The sequence below is a fragment of the Camelus ferus genome, chromosome 2 (genome assembly GCF_009834535.1).
Source record: "Camelus ferus isolate YT-003-E chromosome 2, BCGSAC_Cfer_1.0, whole genome shotgun sequence".
NCBI lineage: Eukaryota > Metazoa > Chordata > Mammalia > Artiodactyla > Camelidae > Camelus > Camelus ferus.
The window spans coordinates 3990187-4002311 of NC_045697.1; the positions used below are offsets into that span (position 1 = coordinate 3990187).

Below are 12125 nucleotides of genomic sequence, written 5' to 3' on the forward strand. Positions count from 1 at the left end.
AGTCAGATAGCCCCTCAGGAGAACCTGCCCTGGGGAGCCCAGCTGACTGACAGCCTCATGCTGCTACGCATTCAGAGTCACCACAGCAAGGATATCAGGCCACGAGTCCCTTAGGCTGCTCCCAGCAATGCTGGCCAGGAAGGGTTACCAGGCCCTATCTGCACAGAGCCCAAAAGCCTGGCCAAGGCTGTCTCCAAACTGCCCTGGCCTGAGGCTGTTCCCGCCCAGCCCCCCCCATCGCTCCCTGCACAGGGTGACACCCCCACAGGGTCACACCTGCATGGAAGTCAGGAGACCCTTCCTAGCACTCTTGCTCCCTCCCTCTCCTTGACTCTCACTGCCAGCTCCTCCGGTAAGTCTCCTACATGTCTAACCATCTTGACATCTCTGCCTAGGACACTGCAGGCAGCCAAGTACTGTGTGAATGGATACACCTGGAGGAAGGGTCAGGCAGTAGAAAGTACGTGAACTTTAAGTTGCAAAGATGGAAGTCTGGGCCCATGCTCTGCATGCATTACGTGCAACCTTAGGGAAGCTTCTCGAGACCTTGGAGTCGCAGTGTCATCCTCTGTAAAACAAAGACAGCACCACCTCTCAAGGGTTGTCAGAAGGATTGAAGGACACAGTTTACCTGAGGGCCCGAACAAAACCTCACATGCGGGAAGTGCTTTAACAAGCCTGAGCTCATTCTCCTCCTTAGGCATTTTCTGCAGCTACTTTTAAGGATCCTTTACCTTTTCCCCTTCACCACGAGCTCTGACTACTTTTTAATAAAGCCCCAAATAATCCTCAATACCCACTAGTGAATCCCTCATTCAACTGAGCCTAACTGATGAATAAACTTTATTTTCACTCTAGACTTGCTCTAATGGGCTTAGGGTTTATTTGACTAGATTTTAGACAGTGAAATCTCATCAGAGACAGGTATCTTAACACTGTAACTTAAGTTGTTTCCCTAAAGCTTCAAGCACACTTAAAAAAAGGCAACAACCAATACAAAGTCTAAAACTGCAGTTCAGTACCAATTTCTTACTAAGGTTTTTAGGGCTCTTTAAATTTTTTTTTTAAGTTTCTAGCAGTCTACATCATTATGGAGTTTTCCAAAAAAACAGTACACACTGACTTTACGTATTTTAATTTAGCAGTTTTTTAAGAAGACTCAAGTGTGATGTGTGTGCACTTGTACTTGCATTTCAAAAAGCCCCTGAGTGGACGCACTAAACTGTGGAGGAAGTCACTCACAAGGAGCGGGGTCAGGAGGCGTGAGGATGAGGGATTCTCCCTTTCACATGCTTCCGTTTCTATAGGGCTGGCTACATAATGCGTGGGGTCTGGTGCAAAGTGAAAATGCAGGCCCCTTAAACAAAAAAGACCATCAAGACTGTGACAGCCGAGCATTAAACCAAGGGACGACCCTCTGTGTCAGTACAGGGTGCTGGCTCAGGAAGCCAATCCCGAGCCTTTATAACTTTTATTAACCTGGTATTTAACATGAAATACAAAGAACTGTCTTCCTTGATAGTACAAAATCGCACCACAGGACTACTTCAGAGAAAATATCCTGCCTGATGTCTAGAATTAATTTAAAAAATGTAGCCACCAAGAAAAATTTTAACACGATCAATGATAATTTAGAGAAGTTAGGAACTTTTTGGTCAGTTTTTTTTTATTTTAAAGCTGCTTAGAGTAAGACGGTTTCTCACCTAAGTTTCCCAAAACATATGGATAAAAATGCTCACTGCCTCACTGTAACTAGGAGCCCACCCCTTACAGTTAAACAGATTCCGGCTGGTGCACTCATACCGTGGGATACTAGGCACATTAAAAAAAAAAAACACAGTGAAGTAGATCTGTTTGTGCTGATATGGAAAGCACTCCAAGATACAAAGTTTAGTGTTTGTTTAAACAGAACACTCTCTACCATGACACCCAGTTTTTAAAAGCATAAGCATAAATTTTTTCTATGATAACCAAGAAGCTTATCAGTGATTTTTCAAGATGACTACAGGACAGGAAGGGGCACAAAAGAGGAGATTTATTTTTCATCTTATAACTTACTATAACATCTTATAACTGCTGTTTTAGATTTTTCAACACGTACTTTTTAAAAAATAAATAGGCTTTATAAGAGTTATTTATATTCAAAATAACGCTTTGGTCAAACATACAAAATATACTTTGATAGTTTTAAATTAAGCTTTACATTTTATAAAAACAAGAAATTCCTTCGATGGTACCAGCAAAAAATTAACAAGAATACAACCAGTACTTAATTATCTATGGTGGTAATCAAAGGAAGCAGTGACAAGTAACAACCACCACCAAAAAAAGGATCAAAAAATGTGTCTATTTAATTTCAACTTTTTCATGGTGACCATTCTGTAATGTATAAAAAGAACTGAATCACTATGCTGTGCACCCAAAACTAACACAATATTGTAAGTCAATTACACTTTAATAAAACATTCGTTTTCAACCTTTCCCATCATTAAAATCTTCAGGAAAGATGCTAACAAGGAGAAAAATGTTAATCAGATACCTTTGAAAAGGCTAGTAATTGAAGAAAAAAATAAAGAGCTTGAATAAATCCACAAACTGGGCAAACAATTTTGAAATAGTTATGTACTGGCTATTACAATTCCAAAGGTACTTTGGAAAATGTAATTGAACTAGAAGCAAAGTCCCAACTGAAAGGGAAAATAAACCTCTCCCCACTTTCTACCTCCCGCTGTGATTAACAGCCATATTACCAAAAAAGAAATTTCAAAGTATGTTGAGGCCCACTTCTTTATACTCACTTATCTCCAAGTATTTTTTCCCCCAAGAGGTGACTGACCCATTTTATTTCAAGGTGTATACTGAGTGACTGCTCCCGGTGCCAGGCACTACAGACACACAGCTCGCTTCCAGGCACCAGAAAACCACATACACACAAACACACACATATACACACGCTGCCTGTATTCACAGGACTCACATTCTTTCATCACTCTAGCTAGAAACACACACACACAAAGCAACACACCCTCAAGCCGCTGTGCAATTATTAATCCTCTAACTGTCCGATTGCTTTTATTTCTAATAGATACTAGTCCATCCACTGGGACAGGCCTATCATCCCCAATTCTTCGGGACAGATTTTAAAAGAGATTTATTAGAAATATATAGATTTCCAATGACTAAAAAAGCTCATAATCATATATGTAGTTAATGTAAGTTAAATAGCAATCAATACATATTCTTACGTTGCTGCTAGTGGGGAATTCCATATTATATTAGAACCAACAGATACCACCTTTTAAAATTTCTGGATACAACCTGACAATAAGTCATGCATATAAATTTAAAAATAGTAACTAAATATTTAATTAAGTTTCAAAATTGCAGCTCGTTTTCCTCATCAGCTTCTCCCTATCTAGCCGGGGGGGGGGGGGGGTTAAGACTACTGAGCAGACAAATGGAGAGACAGAGGACTATGGAGAAAGCCTACCAACAGGAAAAAGCTTTGGAGATGACATCAAAAACAAAATTTCAACAGTCATTCCAAATACTAAGTAGGGAGATTCTATTGCTCAATGTATAATTATAAGACATAGATTAAAATGAAAACATGTGCTTTACTGAAAATAATACACAGTGTAAAATTTGACAATCCACTTACACTGACTTTCTTAAGCCACATGCAAAAAATCTGGCTCACCTACAGAAGGTTTGCCTGTCTTCAGAGTAATTTTGGACCATCATCATGAATCTGCTTGTGCAGAAGCTCCCTCCAACCAGATATGCATTTTTCTGCTTATTCTCAAAACTAATCAAAGAATGGAGGTGATGTTGGAAAGACCAGATGATTCTTTTTTCCTTTACACATGAACCAGAAATAAATCTGTCAACAGTTACAGTAACCGGCATATATAACCAACCAACTACGTATCCACTAGTGTTCTCCACACCTGCTCCAACTAATAGCTAAAAGCTGCCACTTACTGAGCACTTACTGGACCCTGTTCTGAGTGTGTCATGTGGATATATGAAGCTCTCATATAAAGCGATTCCCACAAAAACAGACATATGGATCCATGGAACAGCACAGACAACCCAGAAATAAACCCACACACCTACGGTCAATTAATCTTCAACAAAGGAGGCAATAATACACAATGGAGAAAAGACAGTCTCTTCAGCAAGTGGTGTTGGGAAAGCTAGAAAGCCGCACGCCAGTCAATGAAGTTAGAACATTCACAACGCACACAAAAATAAACTCAAAATGGCCTAAAGACTTAAATAAGACAGGACACCATAAAATTCCTAGAAGAGAACACAGGCAAAACATTCTGACATAAATTGTAAGGTTTTCTTAGGTCAGCCTACCAAAGCAATAGAAATAAAAGCAAAAATAAACAAATTGGACCAATTAACCTTGTAAGCTTTTGCACAGCAAAGGAAACCATAAACAGAACAAAACAGACAACCTATGGAATGGGTGAAAATATTTGCAAACGATGAGACTGACAAGGGCTTAATTCCCAAAATATACAAACAGCTCATGCAACTCAATAACAAAAAAAACAAACAACCGAATCATACTAAGCCATTCCAACCCTGTTTCCCATCTGCTGAAATCAAGAAATGGAGGGTGACTGAGTTAATTCAATCAAGCATTTAATGGACAAGTACTATGTGAAAGACTACATTGCACACTAGAAGGAATCAGGAATGGATAAGATTTTCCTCTCTTCCCTTAAGGAGTTTAAAACCCACGTAAAGAATAAACTAAAAAGTTAAAAAAAAAAAAAAAAAGCTGAGTGCAAGTATCATCCAACACTGTGTGGGGGAAATATAATGACAAGTTAATTCTGAAAATCAGGGGAAGCCTCTTTCATAGAAGTAGAAGCATTTAAGCCAAGCCTTCAGTACTAAGGATTCTGGTAAGGAAAAGGCAGAAAGGACATTCCAGTAAAGGAGTCCAACAAACAACCATGAAAGTGGCTAGAGGTCTAATGTTAAAATATAAGCTGATGAGAAAGGAGCAGTAAAATTTGAAGCTAAAAGTTACAATGAGGCCAGATGGCACAGGTCTCAGAATGATTTACTAACCCTTTAACACTAATTCTCAACCGGTCAGGTGGTGGTGGCTCCAAGGTGAAAATCTTCGTAGGAGTAAGCCTACAGCCAGAACTAGGTCATATCCCACAGGTGTGATGGAGTCGAGGGAAATGCTAAGAACCTCTGGTATATACCTGGGGGGGGGGAGGGCATGATATGATTTGATTTGCATATTGAATAATTCTGGTAGCAGAACACAGGAGGACTAGAGAGGAGAGAAATCGGGAGGCCAATCTGTAGGCCTAAGTAACAACCTACACATGGCCTGACAAGAGCCAGCGAGGGCAGGGGTGGAAGAATGGCTGAGGAGAAAAAAAAAAAAGTTGATGGAAAAGACACACGGAAGCAGACCTGATAAAAATCTGGTCAAGAAAGGGAAGACTCAAAAAATTGTTCCCAGCCTGGGTAACAAGGACAAATGTGTTGTAAAGTAATACATCTTATTGCCTTATATCTGAACAAGGGTGTGCAGTACACACAGTACAGCCCACTTTAAGTGACAATGCAAAGCAAACATAACGCGGACAAAGCTGTTCTCATTTCACGAAAAAAAACTGGAGTCCAAGAGTTAAATGACTTGCCCGTGGTGACCTGGGGGTGAGATGAGCCAAGACACAAACCTGAGTCTTTCAAATACCCAGGTCTGATGCTCTGTAAATAAGCCCCCTCAAAAGCAGTTTACTTTTTACGGATATAATAAATCTCTCCAAAAAACCACCCAGTGTAATGGAATGTAATCTGCTGGGAGTGCAATTATATTTCACAGATAAAGAATACTTTAAAACTTGTCCTCTGATCCCCTCTCCCAATAGACAGTGGCAGTGACTTCACTCAGCAGTGCTGGCTCATGGACCCTAAAAGTTTCAACACAGATGGCAGAGGTGGACATTTGTACTTTGTATAAAAATATCACTTGGTATTTTGTGAGAAGTCAAAAATAACTGAAAAGAAATATGCCAAGTATTAACTATCTTCAACATAATAAAACTGCATTTCCAGTGTTCTGGTTGGTATTCTGACATTTGTTATTAAAACACTTTATAATAATAATGCCCTCCATAAGGTGGATTACAGACTTTGACTTCATTTGGCAAACATTTGAACATTTTCATGTTTAAACCCCTGAACAAGGTATTGGGGGTAAAATAATGATATGGTCACCACAGCCAGAGTTCAACATACACAACATGTGACACAGGCAATAATGAAAGTGAAAATTTCGAAGTGAGGATTGTGACTGCAGAAATAATTCATTTTGATAGGATTTCCTAAGGGCTCCAGAGAGGACATAAAATCTGATGTGGACTTTTAAAAAGTGGAGGGGGTGGAAGTGAGACAGGGCATTCCAATCAGAGAAAAGGACAGAGGGAAGAAGGGGTGAAGCAGTTGGCACGCTCAGAGAACCAGGAGTGGTCTCATTTAGCAGTACAGTGTGGAAAGGGAACAAAGGGGACCAGCGAAGTTCAGTCTGACTAGGCTCAGACTGGGAGCTGCCTTGAACGTGAGGCTGGTGGTCTGGATTCTAGTCCAAACAACAGGCAATCTTAGAAGCTTTCTGAGCCACAGACTGACAAGATCCAATCTGTGTTTAGGAAAGATGACCTCACAGCCAGGCAAAGTGTAGACAGGAAGGGGTGGGGAAGAGTCTGAAGACCAAGCTTTAAGCCAAGAAAGGAATCTGAAGCTCTGACATAACAGCACTATCTAATATTTTTAAAGGGACTGAGTGTTGATGGAATGATTTCACATCTCCCCTCACTTGATCATCCCAACCATCCTGTGAGACAGGTATCATCACTGTTTCCAATTTACAGACAACAAACTGGCTCAGCCGCCATTAATGGCTCCAAGTCAAATGTTGCTAAAACAGGGAGAGTTCTACTCAGGCTCAGTACTCTTCCGCACAATGCAAAATAAAAACAACCCAACTGGTTCTGAAAAGTGCTACCCTAAAATAAAGCACAGAGTGATAGATATCATTAGAGAAATGCTAAAAATCCATTTAATTTTCTTAAATGCTTACAACTTGTGTAACAAATAAACTACCCTTAAAATAGTTACAGACTTGATGATGTTAACACCATGTAAAGTCTGTACTTTTCTTTAAAAAACAAACAAACAAAATCTGTACCTCTGATTCTACTTCCTACAAAATTAAACATTTAAGAGTAATATTCTCTTCTCCCTTCAATGTTTCACTGGCCAAATTGGCATTTCATTTATGAAACAGGCTTAAGTGAAAACCATTACACACGTGCCCAAACTGAAGCGGTAAATATTTTTTAATTACTAAAAATTAATTATTTAGCAAGTAGAGCTGTCAACTCTAGAACATAGTAAGTATTAATTGCAAGAAGCTTACCTATAGGTATGCAAAGGCACAATTTCAGAAATAATTTTTGTCACAAAGAAATGGCATAAAGATCCTGAGAAGCGTTTATGAATGGATCAAGCCAAAATAATCGATGGGAGAGTATTTGACCTTCAGGATGCAGAGTGGTATTTTCCCCCGTTAAATTCAAAGTCCAGGCAATGGTCAAGCTGTTCTGGCACGGGTCTTAGCTTGCACAGGAGAACCCTAGCTTAGGGATTAGATTGTACAGTTAAGTTTTATCCACAACATCACCTATTATCAAAACGCTTGCCCCCGACCCATCACCAATCTTCCACCACGGTTTCTCTAAACAAGCAAAGACTCAAAGATGCAAAATCGATTCTTAGGAACTTGGACGAAGTACCCAACCTAGAAATCCAAGAACCCAAATCAGGTAATTATTAGCAGAAATCATACTTAGTTAAACCATTCCAACGAACCGCACGTCGCCCTACCCGCTTAATCTCCTACACTTTTTATTAGGTTAAGTCTCCACAGCTTGCCTATAGAGGACAAAAACTGTAATGTGGTGAAAGAGAAATCAAAACTAGGTTCTGCCTCGATTGGGGTCTGCTGCTAAGACTGGGCAGGCCCTGTCATCCGCGCACCGCCCGCTGCACGCTAAAGCCCGGGGCAGCTTGCAGCACTTCCCCTGCGACAACCCGTTCCTCGGGGGCCGAGCTCCGAAAGGCAGCCGGGGACGCGTGCGCGAGAGGGCCCTGGTCCTCTCCCACTGCGGCCGCGGGTGACTTTGCGGGCCCGTGGCTCCCGCGGGCGGCCGTAACCTTCGCCGAACCTTGCGCCGCAGGGCCCGCCCCGCCGCCAGGGCCCGCCCCGCGCGCGCAGAGCCACAGGCCCGCGCGCCCGTCTGTCCGCGCCGGCCCCGCCCCGCTCCGCCCCTCCCCCGCCGGCGGTTTCCCTTCCCGGGCCCCTAAAGGACAATGAGGAGGGGAGGGGGCGGAGGGACGCAGCGGGCCGAGGGCAGCGCAGCGAGCGCCCACCCGCCGGCCGGCCACTCCGGGAGTCCCGCCGCCGCCGCCGCTCCCGGGCTCCATGCCCGGCCGCACGTCCGCTCCCCTTCTCGCCTCGCCTCCCCCCAAAGAGCCGCTCCCAGCGCGGCGACACCGGCCCATTGTGCGGACTCATCGTCCGCCCCGCGCCCGCCCGGCGCGCGGCGCGGTGGTCTCCAAGGCAGGGGTCCCCGGGCCCGCAGCCCACCGCACGCCCGCGGCCCGGCCGGAGTCCTCGAGGAGCCCACGGCCCGGCGGGGCGGCCCGGCCTCCCTCAGGCCGCCCCAGGAACCTCTTGGCGGCGGCGGCGGCGGTGGCCGGCCCGCCCGCGCCCACCCGGCCGAGGGGCCCCAGCCCGTCCCAGCCCGCCTGCCGTACCTGCCGAGCGGGCGGGCGGCGCGGCGGTCGGCGGGGGCGCCTCCTCACTCCGAGGGCTCCGAGCGGCTGCCGAGCGCCGGGCGGCCCTGGCCTGCGCCTTACGTAAAGCGGCGGCGGCGGCTCCGGCGCCACTCGGCGGAGGGCGGGAGGCGGCGCGCCGCGGCCGCTCCGCTCCGTTACCCGGCAACTGGCCTCAGCGCCCCGCCAACCGGGCGCGCTCCATATCCTTCCGCCCAGGCGCGGGGATTACATCAGCGCCGGCCGCCCCGCCCTAGCCCCGCCCCTCCGACCGGCCGGGGGGCCTCGGGGAGCGGGTCCGCGAGCCGAGGGCGCTCGAGTCGGGCGGATCCCTGCATCCGCGAGTGGGTGCTGGAAGCCGCTGGGAGGTTGGAGGGCTGGGAGCGTCGGAGCGGAGACGCCCCCCGCGGAGGGGCGCGTGGGGCTGCTCTTTGCAAAAGCCCTAAACTCCGCAGCCGCCCTTCTCCGCCCCCGGGCCCTCTCGGCCCCCGCCTTCCCGGGCACACGCTCCACCTGTCTGCGCCCTCTTCCTCGCCACGTCCTGGGATGGCTGGAGTGGGCGGTTTAAAATAGAGGCTTAAAAAAAATTTTTTTTTAACCCAGAAGACAAGCTAAAGAAATGTGACATGGCTCTTTTTATTAAGTAGGCAAAAATAAATTCTGGAAGATTAGGAAGTAGGAACCAAAAATGTGCACTAACCTTTTAATCAAAGTCTCTTCACACCCACTCACTTTTCCTAAATGTGATTCTTAGTCCTGTCCTTAAAAAGGCAAATAAGTATCAAAGAGGGAGGAGCCTGGGAGATTACCTACTTACAAAAGATGAGGAGAGACCTGCCTGGGGGTCATTGTTGTTTGATTTATTTGTTGAGCACCTACTAGGCGCCAGATACTGAGATTTTCTATTCAGGACTTCAGAGGCAGGTTCCCGCACCAGCTCACAGGACTAGCAAGAGAAGCTGGCGTATAGGCCGGAAGGGGTAAACTGGACGCTACGGACTACGCAGTTCTGGAGGGTCGGACCACGAACTATTTACATACTATCTACAGTGTGGTTTTCTGTACACATGCCTTTTGTTCTTGAGAGGAATCCTGGGTCAGGGCATTATCATCCCCATTTCACAGGAGAGGAAGTTGAGGCTCAGAGAAAGTAAATGATTTTACCTGAACTACTGCTCCTGAGCTGGTGAGGTCTTCTGACCTTTCTAAACCTCTTGCGGGAGGCGGGATGTGAACTGACTCCTGGCTCTGAGGTCTGAGGTCTTTCCCTTTACCCAGCTCTCTGCCTTCATCAGTTTGCTCCCAAGTTTATCCTCTGAGGTTCATTTCAATTGAATGTATTTCACCATGAATCACAGTGTATTCAACCAGTGTTTTCTGAGCACCTGTTCTGGGCCTGGCTGAATGCCAGGCAGAGATGGCCCTGCCCTCTTTGAAATCAAACTCTGAAAAGAGGAGAGGATGAAAGGGTGTGGGAAACTAAGAGTTTTTGGAGTTTCGTTCCCAGGTGCGCCCAGACCTGGGATTTCACAGACCAGTAAAATTTTCCCCCCAAAATAGGGGATTTGTAAAGAGTGGCCAGCTTTCAATTTTTGCCACATTGGTAACTTTGCTGTCATCTACACTCATAATTTTGTGAAAAGGACTTAGTAACAGCAAAAAGTAAAAATACAGTCGGTCCTCTGTATCCATGGGTTCTGAATCCATGGATTCAACCAACCATGGATCAAAAATATTTGAGAAAAAAAATTCTAAAAAAAAAAATTCCAGAAAGTTCCAAGAAGCAAAATTTGAATTTGCTGCAACTATTTACATTGTACCCATGACTATTTATATAACATTTACATTGTATTTATTACTATTTACATTGCATTTACATTGTATTAGGTGTTGTAAGTAATCTAGAAATAATTTAAAGTATGGAGGATGGAGATGTACACAGGGTATATGCAAATACTCTGTCATATTATATAAGGGACTTGGGCATCCTCCAATTTTGGTATCTGAGAGGGTCCTGGAACCAATCCCTGGCTGATCTAAGGGATGACTATAGAAATAATATAGCTCAGATATTCTCAGAATAGAGGAAACACAGTTGGCAACTTTATAGCCCCCCCACACACACATGGTTTACTGATCTTATTTTTCTCATTTTGCCACAGACCAGTTTTTATAAATCACAAACTAGTGGAACTGGAAGGCTTCTTGGTGGAAGAGATATTTAAACTGAATAGGAATTAACTAGGATTGGTAGGATTTCAAGGTGGTGGGGGGAGATTACAGATTAAAGAATGAAAGTATTTTGGTTATTGTGTTTCCTTAACAAAATAGCCCCCTTGCCTTATTATTTGTTTTAATCAAAGTCCTAGGAGGCTTGGCTGACTCCAGCCTCAGGGCCTCTGCACTTGCTGATTCCTCCTCACAGATCCCTCTCTCCCCAGACCCTTGCATAGCTGGCTTCTCCTTGCTCAGGGCTCAACTACAATGTTACCTGCTTAGAGACACCTCCTATGATCCCCAATTTAGAGTAGCCAGCCTTCCCATGATGCCACCACCATTCTGCTTTTCTGTTTTGCTTTTATCCGCAGCTCTTATCAGTATCTGAAGTTCTCTTGGATGTATGTTTTTTCACTCTATAAGCTCAGTCTTCCCTCCACCTAAGACCTGCATTCCGGAAAAGCAGGCATCTTGTCCGTAGTGTTCCACCACAGAGCCTGCCAGTTTGTAGATGAATGACTGGAAGATCATCTGTAACATAGTCTAGTGGATATACAGAGAGAAAACAATCCTGTGTTCATGGGAGCAGTTGGTAACGGGGATCTCAAGCATGAACCCTTGCTCTTTAGTGAACCACCTTGCCTTGACTGTCCTTTAATCTCATGGGTAGTAATTAGCCAAGTCAAAATCGGAATTATAGTAGCTTCCTTGCTCTTGTGGGCTGAGACCCAGGGAATGCAAAGGGGTCCAGGGAACTCTGGCATTAGAGCACAAATGCTGTGGAAATGGAGGAATCCCACTTCAGGATTTTCTAATAGAAACCATCTTGGCCTCTGTGTACGTCCATGATCACTGATGTCTCCAAGCTCAGAACCACCTACCTCGGCTCTTTAACGCCTGTACAAGGACGAGACAGTGAGAGGGGGAAAATGACAACCCTCAGTGCCCTCTGACCTGGGTGTTCTAGATGCCAGCAAGGATTCAGGCGGATGCCAGCTGGGGCGGTAGATTTGTAACCCCGAGCA

The 12125-nt window shown here is 45.0% G+C and overlaps 1 protein-coding gene across 6 annotated transcripts in view; it reads right to left on the reverse strand.

Annotated features, from left to right (window-relative positions):
* The window catches only part of KIAA0232 (KIAA0232 ortholog), an 83012-nt gene extending 73961 nt beyond the window's left edge, over nt 1–9051 (reverse strand). For 3 of the 6 annotated variants that reach the window (XM_032493619.1, XM_032493615.1, XM_032493627.1), the window contains exon 1: nt 8866–9051. The gene's annotated coding sequence lies outside the window, so the exon portion shown is untranslated. The remainder of the gene's footprint in view (nt 1–8865) is intronic. The other 3 variants (XM_032493601.1, XM_032493608.1, XM_032493626.1) reach the window with 3 other exon arrangements.
* Between the last annotated feature and the right edge of the window lie 3074 nt (nt 9052–12125).